This window comes from Aquarana catesbeiana, linkage group LG09 (genome assembly GCF_042186555.1).
Source record: "Aquarana catesbeiana isolate 2022-GZ linkage group LG09, ASM4218655v1, whole genome shotgun sequence".
Taxonomy (NCBI): domain Eukaryota; kingdom Metazoa; phylum Chordata; class Amphibia; order Anura; family Ranidae; genus Aquarana; species Aquarana catesbeiana.
Window position 1 is genome coordinate 180,162,422 of NC_133332.1, and position 22,123 is coordinate 180,184,544.

At 42.4% G+C, this 22,123-nt stretch overlaps 1 protein-coding gene across 9 annotated transcripts in view; it reads left to right on the forward strand.

Annotated features, from left to right (window-relative positions):
- TENM1 (teneurin transmembrane protein 1) overlaps positions 1-22,123 on the forward strand; it is a 1,380,190-nt gene that overhangs the window by 197,523 nt on the left and 1,160,544 nt on the right. The window contains exon 2 of one of the 9 annotated variants that reach the window (XM_073599407.1): positions 15,385-15,458. The exons of the other annotated variants lie outside the window; for them this stretch is intronic. The gene's annotated coding sequence lies outside the window, so the exon portion shown is untranslated. The remainder of the gene's footprint in view (positions 1-15,384; positions 15,459-22,123) is intronic. 9 annotated transcript variants of the gene reach the window in all.

Genomic DNA, 22,123 nt, shown 5'->3' on the forward strand with positions numbered 1-22,123 from the left:
CGCTTTAACTGATAATTGCACAGTCGTGTGACATTACACCCAAACAAAACTGACATCCTTTTTTTTCCCACAAATAGAGCTTTCTTTTTATGGTTTATCACTTCTGCGTTTTTTATTTTTTGCGCTATAAACAAAAAAAGAGCGACAATTTTGAAAAAAAACACAATATTTTTTACTTTTTGCTATAATAAATATCCCCCAAAAATATATTAAACTATTTTTTTTCCTCAGTTTAGGCCGATTTTTGGTTAAAAAAAAATCACAATAAGTGTATATTGATTGGTTTGCGTAATGGTTTGGTTAGTAATGACGGCAATCTGTGATTTTTATCCGGACTGCAACATTATGGCGGTTAACCACCAGGGGGGCAATCAAGGGGTTAATTGTGTTCCCTCTCTGTGTTCTAACTGAAGGGGGATGGGACTGTCTAGGGGAGATGACAGATCGCTGTTCATACTGTATATGAACAGGCAATCAGTCACTTCGCCTCTCAGAGAACCGGAAACTGTGTGTTTACACACACAGATCCTGGTTCTCGGTGTGTCAGCAGTGATCGCGGGAGCCCGGCGGGAGCCCGGCGGGAGTCCGGTGGGAGTCCAGCGGGAGCCCGGCGGGAGCCCGGCGCGAGCGCTGCCATTACATGACGTTGTTTCGCCCAGTCGTGCCATTCGCAGGACATCCGCTCGGAAGAAAACAATCTGGCCTTCAGGAAGAAGCTGAAGACCCATTTCTTCTGAAGACCCAAATGAACACTGGTGGCAAAAGAGCCTTCAGGCAATTTAGTTCGCATATGTAGCGCTATATAAGTTATTCATTCATTCATTCTGCCGCAGTAACTGCGGCGGCTGTTCGGCAAGTGGTTAAACCAAATAAAAAGCAGGTCAGATCTCATGATGCCAGAGAAGCTTCTTAGTTTCAAAATCAGGTGATATTTGTTGTCAAATTAGACTCACTCACACTGCAAAGGAAGGACCCAAAGCTCTATGTTTCTTTAACCACTTCCTGCCCAGCCTATAGCAGAATAATGGCCGGGCAGTGGTTCAGTTATCCTGACAGGGTGCATAGCGTGGAGATCAATGGTGCTTTGTGTCACTCTGACACACCGCATCTCCAATTGTGGTAAGGAGCCTCTAATGGAGGTTCCTTACCACGTGATCAGCTGTGACTAATCACAGCTGACCAGAGCTTGAACCAGGAAGTTCCGGTAAACATCTTTCCTCGGTTCGCGCTGACAGGGAGAGCCGAACGACAGCTCTCCCTGTCAGAGGGGGGTCTGTGCTGATGATCAGCACATTGATTATCAGCGCAGCCCCCATGGGAGGTGCCACAACAATGCCAATCAGTGCCCATCATCTGCCAGTGAGTGCCCATCAGTAACACCTGTCAGTACCATCTATTAGTGTCCATGAGTGCCACCATCAGTGCCAATCAGTGTCAACTATCGATGCCCATCAGTGCTGCCTGTCAGTGCCCATCAGTTCTGCCTATCAGTGCCCATCAGTGACACCTCATCAGTGCCCTTCAGTGAAGGAGAAAACACAATTTTATAACAGAAACAAAGAAAAATAATGTTTTCAAAAATTTCGGTCTTTTTTAGTTTAGCAAAAAATAAAAACCCCAGTGGTGATCAAATACCACCAAAAGAAAGCTCTATTTGTGGGAAAAAAATGATAAAAATTTAGTTTGGTACAGTGTTGCATGACCGCGCAATTGTCGTTCAAAGTGCGACAGCGTTGAAAGCTGAAAATTGTTCTGGGCAGGAAGAGGGGAAAGTGCCTGGTATTGAAGTGGTTAAAAACAAACTTTTCTGAGTGACCTCATTTTTTCTCTACTGCATTTAAACAACACATCTCGGTCACTCCCCTGGCCCTAGCTTAATAGTGAAGGAGCAGCAACATACTCAATTCTCTGCTCTCTCCTTCTGTCAGCATCTTCACTGTCAGCATATTAGTTTGCAGGATAATGAATTGGTCATAAGTAGTACCACACATTCTCTCAATCTTAGTGATTTAATGATTTTAATGGATATTTTCATTTAAAACAAATCTGCCTAGAATTCAGATGTAAATAAAAAAAATGGCTTGTCTAGAAAGTATACAGTATATGTTTGTGACAGACCTAGCCGGGAGAGAGAGCATTTGGGGGAACGGTGCTCTTTGTGAGCTGTATGCCTGGGGACCCTTGAGGTGGTATTACTGTGGATTCGGGTCCTGGTCCCCCAGGACACACAGACTCTGGGGACCCTGGATTTGCCATATTAGAAATACTGGCTGATTCATATTGCTGGGACAAATACTGTTAGGAGATGCTGATGTCAATTCCAGCCACCTGTCGCCTGCTAGAATGTGTATTGTAAATAAGTCTAGTATGGGATCTAAGAGTCATTAGATCCCCATTGTTTGTGTTAATTAACTCTGCTATTGTGTGAAGAAGAGTTCGTGTTGATTTGTGATAATGTTGATTGGGTTTTCTGAGCTACAAGACGGCCAGTCTGGCCTAAAGGTCATGTCTGAGTCATCTAGGCTGTCTAAAGGGATTAGTTAATTAGCCCATGTTAATTAGGTTTCTGGTCACAGGTGTATGTTCAGAGTAATATGAGCAGGAGGTATACACCTCCTCTTTTACTGTATAAAAGAGCCTGTATTCCTTGCAATAAAAGAGATTCCTGGTTGAACTTACATACAGCCTGCCTGGTGTTTGTTCTGAGCTACACAACTGGATTAGAACAGCACATAGCTGTAGTTCTAGTCCCGGAGCATCGGATGACTGAACCATCAGATGTTGCGATCTGCAATCTGATTCTATAGCTGCAGAGGAGTGTCAGGAGAGTGGAACCGAGCGAGCAAGGGCTTGTTACATTGGTGGCAGCAGTGGGATTTGCTCTCCAGTTACTGGGACACTCCAAACCAGCCTGCAGGATAGCCATGCTGAAAGACTTACTTGAGATCTGTGGAGGGAATGGTGGGATTGTGCTTCCTTGCCGTGAACACATCCAAACCATCACCTGGATCCAAGGTCCAGATAGCAGGAGAGGAGAGGTACAGATACCAGCCACCATGGAAGAGGAATTCAGAAGGAGGTTGCGAGAAATGCAGATACAGCACAGAGGACCAGTATCAGAGCAGGTCCTGCTAGGATGGTTTGATTCTATCCACTGCGAACTCCGGAAGGAAGTGCTAGCCCATGAGCAGCGAAACCAGGGAAAAGTTCTCCCCTCCATCCATGTAAGGTACTGGTCGCAGTATGAAGTGCGAAAGCTGTTATTGGGGGAACAGCCGAACCAGGAGTGGACAGCTGAGTTAAGCAGGCTGATCCGGGCAGAAATGCGGTTGGACGAGAGCTACAGAGCCCTCCAGTGGTATGTAGCCCAAGTGTGCCTGTGGACAGCTAATAACAGCCTTACGGAAGGCTTTGACTATGATGGCCTGGGATTGTTGTACTGGAGGCTGTCCAAGAACCCTGACTTTGGGAGTGATCGGGAGTGGCATTTGGAGGAAATAATGGAGCACAGAGAACGAAGACTGAATGTCTCGGAAGTGCACTGGGCACAGGAAGATTTGGAGTTTCTGGCCGTTCAGGAATGGGAGCTTGAGATGGCCTACAGACAGCTGCTAGACTCCGCTCAGCAGCTGGGTTGGGCTCCCTTTGCCTGGGACTATCAGGAAATACCAGTTGACAACTCTGAAATCCTGTCTGAAGAGTCGACAATGTGGCAGAGTAACAGTGTGCTTTGCCAACCTGCCCCCACAGCTAGGGAGGCGGAGGTCTTATGGCGGATGAAGCAAGTGCTGACTGACCTTGATGATCCTGTTTCTGCATGGGATGATCTTGGATGGAGGAATGTGCCTGTCCAGCAGCATGCCAGAGATTCGGCAGTGGAAAATCTGAAGATTGCCGTCCCCAAACCTGAAGTGCTGACAACAGGGCAGAGCTCTGCTAACCTCTGCCCAGCACTGATAGCATCTTCTGGGTTCCACAGAGAGGAGATGGTGAACCTTTATCCCCAGACACCAGTTGCAGAGACAGGGGATTTGATAGACTTTTCTGCTGAGGAAGAACAACCTGGTGAGCCTCCAGCAGAAGAGCTGTTATTAGAGCCAAACTTCACTGTGCTCTGCCCAGCACCAACAGAAGTATCTGTAGTTACAAGGAACTTCCCCAGCTGAAGCGCTGGCAACCGGACAGAGGGTCCAAGATCTCTGCCCTACACCTGATGCGGTTCTGGAGGCTCAGGGTGAGAAGGAGGTGGTCACTTCCCAGCAGCAGATCAGGATACATGGGGAGAAGGAGGTGTTCGTTGGCCAGGGTGGAGGAAGTGGTCTTTCCTCCCCAGCAAAGATCCATGCACCTGGGAGACAGTACCACAGACATATCGTCCCAACATCCAGATGAGGGAATGGAAAAGGAAGCAGCCGGCTCACCTCCCCAATGGCAGCTACACAGTTTGGGAGTGGAGGAAGCCAGCCTCCTGCCCCAACGGTTAGCTGGAGCGGAGGATGCGGAGTCCCCAGCAGAAGTGCTGGCAACAGGGCAGAGTGCTGCCAACCTCTGCCCAGCACCGGCAACAACTACAGAGTTCCAAGGAGGCGGGGCAGTCGGCCTCCCTCCCCAACAGGTAGCTGGAGCAGATGGTGTGGGGTTTCCAGCAGAAGGGCTGGCAACAGGGCCGAGTACTGCTGGACTCTGCCCTCAACTAACAGAGGATGGATTTCCTGTGAAGGTGGATGGGACTTCAATCTCCACCTGTATACCCCAGGGATGCTGGGCAGTCGGCCCAGATCCCCAACAGCATGACAGAGTGAGCCCATACACCCTGTCTTCTTTCCAGTGGCAGAAAGGACTCCAGGGAGAAGGGCCAGTCCAGGCCTCTCCCCAGCGGCAGATATGAGAGGCATTGGTTGGCTGGGTGAGTAATGCTTTTGTTTGGAACAATTTGTTTGGGGTACTGTGTGGGTACAGGCATTAGAGGACTGGAACTACTGACTAACTTCGGAGTCAACCTGTCTGGGGTCTCCTCCTGTGTTAGTCTCCTGCCGAAGGGGGAGAAATGTGACAGACCTAGCCGGGAGAGAGACTTTTGGAGGGGACTGAATGCTAGCTTCTTGCCGATCGATCGTGGGTCCTGGCATTTGGGGGAATGGTGCACTTTGTGAGCTGTATGCCTGGGGACCCTTGAGGCTGTATTACTGTGGATTTGGGTCCTGGTCCCCCAGGACACACAGACTCTGGGGACCCTGGATTTGCCATATTAGAAATACTGGCTGATTCATAATGCTGGGACAAATACTGTTAGGAGATGCTGATATCAATTCCAGCCACCTGTCTGTCTGTTGCCTGCTAGAATGTGTATTGTAAATAAGTCTAGTATGGGATCTAAGAGTCATTAGATCCCCATTGTTTGTGTTAATTAACTCTGCTATTGTGTGAAGAAGAGTTCGGTGTTGATTTGTGATAATGTTGATTGGGTTTTCTGAGCTACAAGACAGCCAGTCTGGCCTAAAGGTCATGTCTGAGTCATCTAGGCTGTCTAAAGGGATTAGTTAATTAGCCCATGTTAATTAGGTTTCTGGTCACAGGTGTATGTTCAGAGTAATATGAGCAGGAGGTATACACCTCCTCTTTTACTGTATAAAAGAGCCTGTATTCCTTGCAATAAAAGATTCCTGGTTGAACTTACATACAGCCTGCCTGGTGTTTGTTCTGGGCTACACAACTGGATTAGAACGGCACATAGCTGTAGTTCTAGTCCCGGAGCATCGGATGGCCGAACCATCAGATGTTGCGATCTGCAATCTGATTCTATAGCCGCCCAATGTTATAACATTTTTTAGTGAAAACTGAATTTTTCTTTAAAGCCCAATGGCACTTTCAGTTAAATAAGCTAAATATAATCCAGGTGTATCAATAAAAGTATTCAATGGCACAATCTAAGTAGTTAAGCCCTCTGTGCTGTCTCTCTACAGAGGTCTGACACACACCCTGCTGAGTTTAAAAAACAATCAACAAAGATTATGCCCCTTGCTAATGGAAGGGATCTAGTTCTGAATCAGCATAGGTTGTGTTGGACCATTGCAGAGAGAATAGATTTCAGATCATCCTGTTCACCTTAGTAAATGCGTGTGAATGTTTAATTTGTAAATTGAGCTATTGTGATTTAACCACTTAACAACTGGCCCATATCCAAATGAAGGCTACAGGGCAGTTGCTTAACTCTGAGAGGGCGTACAGTGAAGTCCTCCCAGAATTCCGCTCTTGCGCGCCCCCTGGGGCGCGCACCCGAGAACATCCGTGACCTTGTAAACATCACTTGTAAACAAACTGGCGTCCTCTCATGACACCGGTTCCTCTCCTCCCCTCTCTGTACTGATCGGTACACTGTGGGCAGAGAGGGGGAGAGATCAGATGGCAGCAGCGCTGTGGGCTGGATCTGTGGTGCCCACAGCGCTGCTCTGTGACAACTGCCATCCATCCATCCATGCTCGGCCATCCCTCAATGCTCTGCAATACCCTGCACTATTCTACAATGCCCTGCAATACTGTGCAATACTCTGCAATACCCCACAATACTGTGCAATACTCTGCAATTCCCCGCAATACCCCACAATACTGTGCAATACTCTGCAATACCCCGAAATACTCTGCAATACCCCGAAATACTCTGAAATACCCCACAATACTCTGCAATACTCTGCAGTTCCCCGAAATACTCTGCCATACCCCGCGATACTCTGCCATACCCCGCGATACTCTGCCATACCCTGCGATACTCTGCCATACCCTGCGATACTCTGCCATACCCCGCGATACTCTGCCATACCCCGCGATACTCTGCCATACCCTGCCATACCCAGCCATACTCTGTAATACTCAGTGATACCCAGCCATACTTTGCCATACCCAACCATACCCAGCCATGCTCAGTCATACTCGGAAATACCCTGCCATACTTTGCAATACCCCGCCATACTCTGCAATACCCCACAAAACTCTGCAATACTCTGCCATACCCAGCCATACTCTGCCATACCCAGCCATACCCAGCCATACTCTGCCATACCCAGCCATACTCTGCCATACCCAGCCATACTCTGCAATACTCGGTGATACCCAGCCATACTCTGCCATACCCAGTCATACTCGCCGATACCCTCCAAAACCTTGCCATACTCTGCCATACTAAGCCATATTCTGCCATACTCATCCATGCTCAGCCATACCCAGCCATGCTCAGCCATACTCGGCTGTACTCGGCCTCTGTATATGGCCAGGCTGTGGAAGTCTCACACATGTGGTATCGCCGTACTCAGGAGGAGTAGGAGAATCTATTTTGGGGTGTCATTTTTGGTATGTATATCCTATGTGTTAGAAATATTGTATAAATGGACAACTTTGTGTTAAAAAAAATGCATTTTATTACTTCCCGCCCGCCGTCATACGACATTCTTGACTTTGTGCAGGGATATCTGAATGATGGTGCAGCTACAGGCATCATTCAGATATCAGATTTTTCAGGCAGCGATTCTCTACACCATAAGAATGTTCATAGCAGCTGTTTCACTGCTTGATCGTTCTTACGGGAGGCAAGAGGGGACATCCCCCCCTTACGCCGCCCTCCGGTGCTTCTACCGACTCACCGCTACGATCGAAGCCAGGATATATTTTTTTTTTTATTTCAGGCTTCCCAACCTAGAGGTGAGATGTGGGGTCTTATTGACCCCATATCTCACTGTAAAGAGGACCTGTCATGCCATATTCCTATTACAAGGGATGTTTACATTCCTTGTAATATGAATAAACGTGATCAAAAATTTAAAGCGCTCCTGTCCCCGTGTGCTTGCATGCAGAAGCGAACGCATACGTAAGTCCCGCCCACATATGAAAACGGTGTTTAAACCACACATGTGAGGTATCGCTGCGATTGGTAGAGCGAGAGCAATAATTTTGGCCCTAGACCCTGCTCTGTAACTCAAAACATGTAACCAGTAAAAAATGTTAAAGCTGTGCTTACTAGTGCGATAATATTAAATACAAATAATATGAATTAACTGGAAACAATGTGGCTCCATACATATAAATGAAAAGGAAACTATATAGTGTAATATAGTCAAAATACTTTTATTAAAAGAAAACGCTCCCCACACCGAGGTACTCACATGGCACTGGTGCGTCAGTGCACCATACTATAACGGCTTTCTATGCAAAATCACTGGATGTTTGGTGTGGTATGCTGTGCTGGGACAGCGCTGGTGTAAAGTCTGTGTCAGTCTCTCTGTCCTGGCCCCTCCCCTACGCGTCTTCGACACAGGGATCACGTGTCATCATCAGGGGGATGATGATGACACGTGATCCCTGTGCACCAGTGCCATGTGAGTACCCCGGTGTGGGGAGCGTTTTCTTTTAATAAAAGTATTTTGACTATATTACACTATATAGTTTCCTTTTCATTTATATGTATAGAGCCACATTGTTTCCAGCTGGAGGAGTGCAGCAGATGCTGAGACTGAGCCCAGAGGTGGCTCCAAAGTGTATTTGGACTCAGGGTAGAAGCTGAGTCACACGCTCTGAGGTGAGCACATTAGCTTAAGGGGGTCATGAAGGAGCACCGAAGCATGTTTTGCAGCACTCAGGATATCTTCGGCATCATGTTGGATTGTTGTCACAGCTGAACACCACCTGCACGCAGTGTTTTATTATCAGTGCTGGACATTATTTGCGCGCACTATTTAGAGTGCCAAAGAGAACTTTTTTTCATTATTTATTATTTATTAATTTTTTCATTTAAACAAGCAGGATACTTTATATTGAGCACTAAGCACTTTTTATGTTGATTAAGACACTATGTATTGTGTAACAAGTACTATTAAGCACTAATTTATGGTGTAACAAGCACTTGTTTTTTCACACCTTGTTTAGTTATTCAACATTCATATTATTTGTATTTAATATTATCGCACTAGTAAGCACAGAGTTGGTTATTATTCTTTTTTTTTTTTGGGGTCACCCAAGCGCAGCGCATAACTTGTAAATTTATCCTATACACGTTATATGAAGCATGATTAGCACATGCAGCTGGATGTAGCACAAGCAAGGCATAAAATCATTGTGGCTCACAGAATTTTTCCAATTTGAAAAATTTTAAAGCGTCGCCTATGGGGCTTTTTAAGTAGCGAAGTTTGGCGCCATTCCACAAGCATGTGCAATTTTGAAAGGTGACATGTTGAGTATCTATTTACTCGGCGTAACTTCATCTTTCACATTATGCAAAAACATTGGGCTAACTTTACTGTTTTGATTTTTTTTAAAGCACAAAAATGTTTTTTTTATTAAAAAAAGCATTTGAAAAATTGCTGCGCAAATACTGTGCGAGATAAAAAGTTGCAATGCTGCCATTGTATTCTCTAGGGTATTTGCTAAAAAAATATATATAATGTTTTGGGGTTATATGTAATTTTCTAGCAAATAAATGATGATTTTTACATGTAGGTGAGAAATGTCAGAATTGGCCTGGGTGCTCCAGAACGCTTGAAGGTGCTCCCTGCATGTTGGGTCTCTGTATGTGGCCACGCTGTGTAAAAGTCTCACACATGTGGTATTGCCATACTCAGGAGTAATAGCATAATGTGTTTTGGGGTGTAATTTGTGGTATGCATATGCTGTAACCTGCTAATATGACAATTTTGTGAAAAAAAACAAAGAAAAAAAAAAAACTTGATTTTGCAAAGAATTGTGGGAAAAAAATGACAACTTCAAAAAACTCACCATGCATCTTTCTAAATACCTTGGAATGTCTTCTTTCCAAAAAGGGGTCATTTTGGGGGTATTTGTACTTTTTTGGCATGTTAGGGTCTCACGAAATTAGATAGGCCATCAGTACTTCAGGTGTGATCAATTTTCAGATATTGGCACCATAGCTTTTGGACTCTAACTTTCACAAAGACCAAATAATAGCCACCAATTTGGGTTATTTTTACCAAAGATATGTAGCGGTATAAATTTTGGCAAAAATATATGAAGAAAAATTACTAATTTGCAAAATTTGATAACAGAAACATTTTTTTACAGATTTTTCGGTCTTTTTTCTTTTATAGCGCAAAAAATAAAGAACCCAGCGGTGATTAAATACCACCAAAAGAAAGCTCTATTTGTGTGAAAAAAAGGACAAAAATATCATATAGATACAGTGTTGCATGACTGAGTGTCATTCAAAATGTGAGAGCACCAAAAGCTGACAATTGGTCTGGTTATTAAGGGGGTTTAAGTGCCCACTGGTCAAGTGGTTAAGAAAATTGCAAGACAAAGAACTAACTACATTTTAGACAGCTACGTTATCATTTTAAAATCTGATTCTCACCCATATTCCATTAACAGGTTGCTGAGATCAGGCGTTCTATATGACAGTAACTACTTCAATACCGAGCACTTTTACCCCCTTCCTGCTCAGGCCAATTTTCAACACTGTACCCAAACTACATTTTTATCATTTGTTCACACAACTAGAGATATCATTTGGTGATATTTAATTACCACTGGGTTTTTTTTATTTTTTTTTAAATAAATAAACAAAGACTACGTTTCTTCTTTCTTGAGGCCCAAAAATGTCAGGACAGTACAAATATCCCCTAAATGACCCCTTTTTGGCAAGTAGACAGTCAAAGGTATTTTGTAAGAGGCATGGTGGGTTTTTGAAGTTGTCATTTTTTATCATACTTTTTTGGAAAACTAAACAATTTAAAAAAAAAAATCACTTTTTTTTACATTGTGTCATCAGCATCATCATAAAACTAGTGTGACTGTGATCAGGGACGCTGACTGGTGACCGGAGCAATATAATGTTACCATAGTAACATTGTACTACTCTGGGGAAGTGATCAGGATTTTTTTTTATTTTACACATTATGCTTGCTTATAGCAGTGCATTTTTATTGCTATAAGCAAGCATTTTACTGAAGGAAACTGATTATTTCATTTGGTATTGTTGTGATGAGCTGGGACTGGTGTTGTGATGAGCTGGGACTGGTCAGAGGAAATCACATGGTACAGATTTGCTGTGATTGGCCCTGTCTGTACCATGTGATCACATTGACCAATCACAGCTAGCAACACAATTGTACACAATGGATAGCATGAAAGGAAGTCATCCATTGTTTACAACTGCCATGTGATCTGCTGTGATTGGTCACATGGTACCGGTAGCAAGCCGCTACACTGATCAGTCATCGGCTGTGTCCATGAACACAGCCAGTGACAGATCACGCCGCTGCTCAGCCCCTTATGAGTGGACATCATGTGACATTCACTGGCCCTCAATCTGCTATAGGTCTCAGGCAGAAAGGTGTTAAACAACAGAGCAGAAAGGATTTGAAAATATGTGCTCCTGTGCTGCACTGTTAAAATTGGAATTTCTTATATTTTAATGAACACAAATGCTACAAACAACTTTCCGTGGATATGTCAAGCCAATTATTACATTATAAAACTGAAAATCAGGTGGAAATCAGCATTTTATGCATTTTCTAACCATGCAATTTTAACACCTTGAAGATAACACCAACAATGATCTGTTGGAAATGGGAATTATTTCCTATTTCCAGATGTCTTCACACTGGGGTTTAAATGTCTTTTCTGATACTCAAGATATGTACCATAATTATGTTTGTCCATATGGTCATCTGAAAACGTAGATTAGGCAGATTTAGATGAGGATTCATATTAAAGGGAAATATTTACCTTTATTTTGAACACACATTAACAATAAGTAAAAAACATAATTATTTAGCAGCAAATGTTGTGTTAGGAATGTGGAGGGTAGAGAAGTTAAAGAGGAACTGCAGTCTGCTCACATAATTTGTAAAACATCTTTGCCAATCTGAAGCTTCCCTCCAACCACTTTGCATATTATGTTATATATCCTGTGATTCTGTACTTGCCAAATATGCTGCAGAAATCTCCCTCCACTAAGTCTGGCTGAAACCATTTTTACTGTGGTAGCTGAAGCTGCTGCCTGTTCACTTCCTGGATTCACACAGACACACACCTCCAGCTCTGCAGCTTTCATTGGCCCTCTTATGACTCATTCCCCCTCCCTTCCTGGCAAACTCTCACGGGAGTAATGCCCCGTACACACGGTCGGACATTGATCGGACATTCCGACAACAAAATCCTCGGATTTTTTCCTACGGATGTTGGCTCAAACTTGTTTTGCCTACACACGGTCGCACAAAGTTGTCGGAATTTCCGATCGTTCTAAATGCGGTGACGTAAAACACGTACATCGGGACTATAAACGGGGCAGTGGCCAATAGCTTTAATCTCTTTATTTATTCTGAGCATGCGTGGCACTTTGTCCATCCAATTTATGTACACACGATCGGAATTTCCGACAACGGATTTTGTTGTCGGAAAATTTTATAGCCTGCTCTCAAACTTTGTGTGTCGGAAAATCCGATGGAAAATGTCCGATGGAGCCCACACACGGTCAGAATTTCTGACAACACGCTCCGATCGGACATTTTCCATCGGAAAATCCGACCGTGTGTACGGGGCATAAGAGAGAGAGCTGCTCAAGATGTCATAAGCCTAGGCTTTTTACCAGACAAGAAACAGGAAATGGGCTGTATAAGTTATTTACTGGCAGAAAAAAAATGTTTTGCTATTCAAAGTTAAAACAACAAGGGCAGAAGATTTAATAGATGGAAAGATGAAAAATGACTAAAGTTTTGCTTTAAGCACTGTCCAGCTTGTATAATTATGAAGGTCATGAAGTCATGTACTGATTTAGTAAGGATGATGTTAAACTTTGCCCTTAATGTGCTTAAGCTCTTGCTTTATCTTCTTGGGTTTTTTTTTTGTACTGAAGTATGATGAGATTTCATGCCTGTATTGTTTGCTTAACTTACATGTGCATTTTAATCTCTGTCATGAACACACTAAAGACAAAGATGTTAATTTCACTTTAATTACTCGTATTCCCTCCACTACCACTTTCTAATATCTATATTCACACCTAACCCTAACACTTAAAAACCCTTTAAAATTGCCCCTGAATGCTTCAAATAATATTATTAAAAGTATTTTACAGGATTTATATAGTGCCAACCGTCCATGCTGCATTTGGTAAAATAACAGTTACAAACAATTAAAGACAAGATGGTTAGGAAGGCCCTGCCTGTGGAACTTTCAACCTAAAAGGCAGGGGCACGTAATACACAAGGTTTTGTTTGTGAGGAAATAAAGCAGGGCATAGATGGATGAATTTATTTCCTGAAGCCACGGGTTGATATCAAGAACAAGGCACAGATTTTTAAGGCACTACATGGGTAAATACATACAGTGGGTATAAAAAGTCTACACACCCCTGTTAAAATGTCAGGTTTCTGTGTTTCTGTAAAAAAATGAGACAAAGATAAATCATTTCAGAACTTTTTCCACCTTTAAAGTGACCTATAATCTGTACAACTCAATTGAAAAACAAACTGAAATCTTTTTTGGGGGGGGGTGTGGGGTAGTAAAAATTTAAAAAATAAATAATGCGGTTGCACAAGTAACTGGTGATGTACCTGTGTTCAGGATTAAGCAATCACATTTAAACTCATGTTAAATAGGAGTCAGTACACACCTGCCATAATTTAAGTGCCTCTGATTAACCCCAAATATAGCTCAGCTGTTCTAGTAGGTCTTTCCTGACATTTACTTTGTCGTATCTTACAGCATAAGCTGTTGTCCGCAGAGAGCTTCCAAAGCATTAGAGGGATCTCATTGTTAAAAGGTATCAGTCAGGAGAAGGGTACAAATGAATTCCAAGGCATTAAATATCCCATGGAACACAGTGAAGACAGACATCATCAGGTGGAGAAAATATGACACAATAGTAACATTATCAAGAACTGGATGTCCCTCCAAAATTGATGAAAAGACAAGAAGAAAACTGGTCAGGGAGGCTACCAAGAGACCTACAGGAACATTAAAGAAGCTGAAGGAATATCTGACAAGTACTGGCTGTGTGGTACATGTGACAACAATCTCCTGTATTCTTCATAATGTTTGGGCTATGGGGTAGAGTGGCAAGATGAAGCCTTTTCTTACAAAGAAAAACATCCAAGCCCGGAAAAATTTAGCAAAAACACATCTGAAGTCTCCCAAAAGCATGTGGGAAAAAGTATTATGATCTGATGAAACCAAGGATGAACTTTTTGGCCATAATATATTTAGCACAAAAACAACACTGCACATCACCAAAAGAACACCATAACCACAGTGAAGTGTGGTTATGGCAGCATCAGCATCAGGCTATTTTTCTGCACTTGGAACAGGAGCCTTAGTCAAGTTATAGGGAATTATGAACAGTTCCATATACCAGTCAATATTGGCACAAAACCTTCAGGCTTTTGCTAGAAAGCTTAACATGAAGAGGAACTTCATCTTTCAGCATGACAACGACCCAAACCATACATCCAAATCAACAAAGGAATGGCTTCACCAGAAGAAGGTTAAAGTTTTGGAATGGCCCAGCGAGAGCCAAGACCGAATCTGTTTGAAAATCAGTGGGGTGATCTGAAGAGGGCTGTGTACAGGAGATACCCTCACAATCTAACAGATTTGGAGTGTTTTTGCAAAGAAGAGTAGGCAAATATTGCCAAGTCAAGATGTGCCATGCTGATAGACTCATACCCAAAGACTGAGTGCTGTAATAAAATCAAAAGGTGCTTCAGCAAAGTATTAGTTTAAGGGTATGCACACATATGCAACCATATTATTTTAGTTTTTAATTTTTACTTCCCTCCACCTAAAAGATTTCAGTTTGTTGTTCAACTGAGTTGTACAGTTGATAGGTCACATTAAAGGTGGAAAAAGTTCTGAAATGATTTATCTTTGTCTCATTTTTTTACATCACAGAAACCGGACATTTAAACAGGGGTGTGTAGACTTTTTATAGCCACTGTACCTCTTAAAAATGTGCATAGTTTATATCAATAACCATTCAAATATTACAAATTATAATAGAAAAATATAAAAAAGTGAAGTTTTATGTTCTGGATTTACATCAACTTTTTCACCTCATATAAACTGCCTTCCGACATTGGCACTACCAAGTCTTTTTTCAGGTGCTGGTTTCAGAGGGGTTGATTTACTAAAGGTAAATAGATTGTGTACCTGTGACATTTTACAACTCTTTATTGCTGCTTCATCAGGACTTTCAATGGAGAAGTAATCTACATTAAATATAAACTACAGTACAGATTACAGCTGTCAATTTTGTAGTAAAACACACTATACAGTTCATCCATTTACAACATTAAGTATTTCTTACCATAACATTGTAAGTATACATAAATTGTGCGATCAGCCCTAATGTGCGGTCACATAACACTGCCCTTCTCCTTACAGCAGGCACAGAAGAAGTCAGAGGGCAAGATCTCACCTTGGTTCACAAAATTGGCAGGGATATTCTATAAACATTGGTAAGAATTAAATAAATTTTGCTGCTGTTGCCACTAGCTATTTCAAGATTTTCTGCCAGAGTTAGTAAAGAATTGCCACTAAGGATAAATGATTTTATGGTTGATTGGTGTATGCCATAGTTTTGTAAATAAAGAAAAAGAGACATGCCAACAGATCTTACTGTACAGGAGACATTTCTTGGGTTTGTAGTGCTACCAACATGCATCAGTTAAAAATATATCACATCTAAGAAAAAAAAAACAACCACAGTAGAAATTCACCGTTATTTTACACTGGTGGAACAGAATCATTTAGCCTTGCAAATGTGGCTTCCATTTTATGAAATAATGTTATGTACACAGTTCATTAGAAATCAGGTAGCAAAACGCTTTTACTAATTAGCATATACAATGCAAAGAATGGGTGCCTGCTTGTCATTATTTGTAAACTCATGTTTTGAGCAAGATTTTCCAAAGGTCAAACATTTTTTAAGAGGCTTGCTTTCAATATACTAGTGAACAACATGCATTTAAAATATTGTTTAGAAATACAGCAAAATACAATGATAATTAAATATATCTACAGTATAATCCTATAGTAATAAAAGGAATCCTAAGACAGAAACAGAGTTGCATGTGACACTGTTCCCCTCTTTGCATTTCCAGTACCACCTACCTACCACTCACATGGGACAGTGGCCAGGTCCAGGATAAGTAGCTCTGGCTCTAAATGCCAAATTATGGCTTGTGCACAAATTGTGAGTATAGCCTCATGTAGTCAAGGGTAGTAGAATTTAAACCGTACCATCATCCAAATTAATATGTACAAGGAAAAGAGAGTGGGACATAGGGGACAGTGGCTGATGTTGGCCCCATAATGTTCGCACCCTAAAATGGCTGGACTATACCGGTACAGATAAACGATGATAAACAATATGTATAAAAGGAATTTATTACAAAAAGCAAATACATGGTATACATATTAAAATGCAAAAACAGAGATTCAGGGTTCACCAAAGAATATCTGTAAATTACAAAGTATTGACTGGTCTGGTTCTCGACTAGTTTCGCGATATTATTGCTTCCTCAGGAGGACCAATCTATAAGACAAATAATATAATGCAATACAAGCAGAAACATTATACAGTACACTGCAAGTAGTGATCGTAAAACAGCATGTAGAAAAGGGAAAAAAACATAATTACTAGTTCGGCTTACCCTATAATTGGGTGATCGTGTGCGGCACCGGGCCGCCTAAAAACTCTCCCCCGCGGCCCGGTGCCGCACACGATCACCCAATTATAGGGTAAGCCGAACTACTAATTATGTTTTTTTCCCTTTTCTACATGCTGTTTTACGATCACTACATATTGTTTATCATCGTTTATCTGTACCGGTATAGTCCAGCCATTTTAGGGTGCGAAAATTATGGCTTGTGTCAAATTCCAATTTTACAGGAAATTTGGAAATGAAAAAACTATGAGCCTCCTCTGTCACAATGGCAGAGGGACTTGATGTTCTCAATGGAGCTCAAATGTGGTGATGTCATAACACTTGTAGTGCATTTATACTTCCTCCAGATCCGTAACTGAAGGTCCATATCTCAGTATGGACTTGGGCTGGAAGAAGAGTCTACAGGAGTCACAGCATGCAAAAGCGATCCACTGATCGCAGTTTCAATGTTTTGTAGACTCCAATGCAAAAAAAAAAAAAAAAACAGTTTTGCTTTTTGCTTTATGGGTGCATTTAATTTTTTTTTTTTTTGCAAAAGGTGTAATTAGCCTTACACTCATACAGAGTGTATGTATATTTTAAATGAGTATATAAAACAAAATCAATAGTGATGTATAAATTACTAATATGTTTGGTCACATAGAGTAGTAGTACATTTGCAATAATTTGCCATTTCTGTTAATAAAGTTTTTTTTAAATAAAATATAGATCATTGGTTGACACTTTTGGATCTCAGCACATGTGTGTTATCCTTTTAGTACCAATATTTAGGGCACCCCATAAGTTAAAGTGTATTTCCACTTTTGCAGGCAAATTTGGATAACACCTACTTAATATTTGTTACATGTCCCTATTCGCATAGCATAATTAAAAAAATGCAGCTTAGATTTTTTTATATGCTCTATTCCTAATCTTCTAGCAAGAAAAAAATCCCACATAGTTCTCTTTGTTTATGATGGGGCTGAGCTAATGTGTTTGCCTTAGTTACCCTGCCTGTACTGTGCAGACAGATCTTCATTATCAACTGTAACTAGATTTAAACATTGTCTGTTGTAACAAAGATTTAAAGATTTAGGGGCCAGGTTTCTTGCATTGTATGTTGATGAGGAGTTAGGACAGAGTCACTCTAACTATATTAAAAAATCTTGCAGTAAGCCATGACACTTTCTCCTGAAAATCATCTGAAAAGTAAGAAATATAAAAACAAATGTGTAAATGGGAACACATAACAATTTTTAAATTTTATTTAACTGCAAACGTGGAAATATGTGTTCCCTTTAAGTCAGTGTTAGGTTAACGGTTAGATTATTCAAACCCAGGAGGGAGGTTTCATTCCCACCCACTGCTGCCTGATCAACTTCAGCCAGGGCCATCCTCACCCCACTGCTACATGTACACACAGTGGGGATGCTTGTGACCTAATAAGGCTATGTACAAGTATCCTCACCCCTTTGTGTACATACAGGTGTGGGGCTGGGAATGTCTTGGCCATTGGGCAGCAGTAGGTGGGTGTGACAGCTTACTTCTTGGTTTGGTCTGAAACCCAATTTAAACCAAACCTGAGCTAATCATTATTCAGGGGCAAAGGATTTGAGGGTTAGGTTTAAGTTTGGGGTTTACAGCAACTTAACAATAACTAAGTTTTAGGATTAATTGATCAATTTCAACTAGAAATGCAGATTTTTAATACAGTGGGGAATGGTTAGACGTACTGTCATACTTATATATTCCTGTCTTAGTGTCCACTGTGGACTTTAGCCTCACTACCTGCTCTATGATTGGTATTAGAACAGAAAGTGAGATAAACTGAGAAATTTTATGGTAATCACTAGCACAGAAGGTAAGGGAAAAAAAAGTCTCAATGAGAATGTCTATTATGGTGGAATTTCCATTCGTTTTAAGGAGCTTCCTCTCATTTCCTTTTTGCTTCTGAGACACAAAGCAAAGAAAATCTTCCAAATGCGGCACAGAAAAAAAACCCGATAGAGGTCCTGCCCCCACTTTACTCAAACCTAAAAAAATTTTCCGACAACAAAATCCGTTGTTGGAAATTCCGATCGTGTGTACACAAATCCGACGCACAAAGTGCCATGCATGCTCAGAATAAATTAAGAAACAAAAGCTGTTGGCTACTGCCCCGTTTATAGTCCCGACGTGTGTGTTTTACGTCACTGCGTTCAGAACGATCAGATTTTCCGACAACTTTGTGTGACCGTGTGTATGCAAGACAAGTTAGAGCCAACTTCCGTCGGAAAAAATCCATGGATTTTGTTGTCGGAATGTCCAATCAATGTCCGACCGTGTGTACAGGGCATTAGGGTTAGGCCAACTTGTGGTTGAAGGAATGAAAATTGGTTAATATATATGGCCTGCCTTAATCTTAAAAGGTTAATTTGAAGGACAAGGTACAGATTTTGTTATGAAGGAAGTGTTCATGTTGGGGGATTAGGTTAAGTTGGTTTAGCATTAAGTTTTAGGGATGCAAAAGGTATTTAGAGGTCAGGGACATGAGCAGAAACACTTTTTTTTACATGAGCAGAAACACCTTTTTTTTGGTGACTTCTCCATCTGAACAAGCTAATTTCCTGTCTCTCATTGTATTCTGAGTCACAAACCTGCAACAAGTATGCAGATATGACGGAGTAGAAAAACTGTCAGTTTTGTATTGCTGTCTGTGTCCCCTTTAAGAAAATTCACCCTCCATATTTGTCAAATTCTAGGTTTTCATCAGAACGAGAACAAATGTAAAATCTTTTATTGGGGACACTAGTTCTAGTGACCCTGGTGACAACCAGGGATTCTCTCACTTTCCTCTCATTTCCTGTTTTGGATATAGGGCATGGAGTTGAAGAGAAATATCTCTAATAGGACACATATGGCAATATAAAATCCTGACGGGGGTTATTACCTTCCCTAACTCCATTCAAAAGAAAAAAAATGTTTTGCCTTTTAGTTCTACTTCAAACAGTTACTACAGCATTTTTTATGGGGTAAAGGTTTTCCATAAATGTCATAAATGGTTCTAAAACTGCTGGACAGTTTGGTCTGTTAAAATTAAAAAATAAATAAAGACTTTGTGGCCAAATCACCAGGTAACAATAAAGGAAAAAGTTAAAAAAAAGAAACCTAATGCAGCCATCACATCCAAGCATTGGTAGTTGCAATATAATATTTTTTTAATTGATTTTGGGTTTAATACCATTTTAACCCTTAATGTGACCACCCCCCCACCCACGCTGCCACCTCCCTGTCCCCTACCACTCCACCTCCCGCCGCTAACTTTCACTTAGAACTACTCCCCCCACTCTCCCCTCTTATCCCCTTCACCCCCTTCTCCCCCCCAGCACTGATTACCCCCCTCCACCCGATCCCCCACAGCAAACCTGCTCCCCGCAGCCACCATCATTAGCTGGCATCCCTCCTCTGCCACTCTGGCCGGCTTCAGGTGCTGCATGGGGCTTGGGGGTCCATATGTGTCCCCCCAGTACCTTTGATCACCCCCCATACTGCTCCCGCACCCCCAGTCCATGGCCGCTCCTAGCATCATCTCTCCTTCCCCTCCCACAGCCTGCAGCTTCTCCCTGCACAGATCACCTATGATCAGTCAGGCTGGATATTGCGGTGAGGGGGAGGAGGGGAGCGATGTGGGTGGGGGTGAAGTTGTGGCTTGGGGGGACTTAGTATACAGGGATTGCTGCTATATCCACTGACAGCTAATCATTGTAACCACGAGTGTTACAATGTATCAGACTGTCGTTTTATGAATGAATGGAATCTCTATACAGATTCCATCCATTCATGTAAAGTGCTACAGAGAAAGGGACTATCTTCAGTCCCTTTCTGTCTCAAAAAAAAGAGATATGGGGGTCTGATTAGACCTCTGATATCTCATCAAAGACCCCCCCAACAAAAAAAACTGTAAAAAATGTAAAAAGTAAAATTAAAAAAAAACAAACAAACATAGTAAGACCCCCAGGTCTGCCCTCACTCACCCCTCCACAGTGACAGTCCCCCCCAACACTCAGCCCTCCACAGTGACAGTCCCCCCCACCCCTACATGGCTTCCCCAGCTTCTCCACCTGGCCAACCCGATCCATCCTGATTGGCCAGGAGGAGAAGCCGGAAGACAATAGCTAATATTAATTCGCTATTGTCACAAGTGGGTGGGTTCGGGGTGCAATGCTCTGCGCTCTGCGCCCAACCTTTTTCAAGCCAATTAGAGCCTTAGGCTCCAATCATGCGGTTTGAAAAAAAAATCATACCATCGCCCCTGCACCCCTAATGGACCAACCGCTCCTGGTAAGACCCCTTTCACATGGTGTGGACTCTGTCAAGCAGATCCGCCTGCTCAGCGAGGGATCTGTCTGCCGATCCCCGCTGAGCAGGCGGATGACAGGTCCGTGTCCGCTCCGCTGATGCAGAACGGACACATATTTTATTATACCTTTTCATGTGACAACACCGAAGAAAATACACTTTGCTAAAATGTAAAGTAGTGAGTGTACAGCTTGTATAACAGTAAATTTTCTGTCCCTTCAAAATAACTCAACACACAGCCATTAATGTCTAAACCGCTGGCAACAAAAATGAGTACACCCCTAAGTAAAAATATCCAAATTGGGCCCAAAGTGTCAATATTTTGTGTGGCCACCATTATTTTCCAGCACTGCCTTAACCCTCTTGGGCATGGAGTTCACCAGAACTTCACAGGTTGCCACTGGAGTCCTCTTCCACTTCTCCATGATGACATCACGGAGCTGGTGGATTTTAGAGACCTTGCGCTCCTCCACCTTTTGTTTGAGGATGCCCCACAGATGCTCAATAGGGTTTATGTCTGGAGACATGCTTGGCCAGTCCATCACCTTTACCCTCAGCTTCTTTAGCAAGGCAGTGGTCATCTTGGAGGTGTGTTGGGGTCGTTATCATGTTGGAATATTGCCCTGTGGCCCAGTCTCCGAAGGGAGGGGATCATGCTCTGCTTCAGCATGTCACAGTACATATTTGCATTCATGGTTCCCTCAATGAACTGTAGCTCCCTACTGCCGGCAGCACTCATGCAGCCCCAGACCACAGGACATAGTTCCAGTAATCCATGTTCTTAGTCTGCTTGTCTTCAAAAAACAGTTTGTGGGCTTTCTTGTGCATTTTTTTTAGAAGAGCCTTCCTTCTGGGACAACAGCCATGCAGACCAATTGGATTTCCTTCTGGGACAACAGCTATGCAGACTGATTGGATGCAGTGTGCGGTGTATGGTCTGAGCACTGACAGGCTGACTCCCCACCCCTTCAACCTCTGCAGCAAAGCTGGCAGCACTCATACGTCTATTTCCCAAAGAAAACCTCTGGATATGACGCTGAGCACGTGCACTCAACTTCTTTGGTCGGCCTGTTCTGAGTGGAAACTGTCCTGTTAAACCACTGTATGGTCTTGGCCACCGTGCTGCAGCTCAGTTT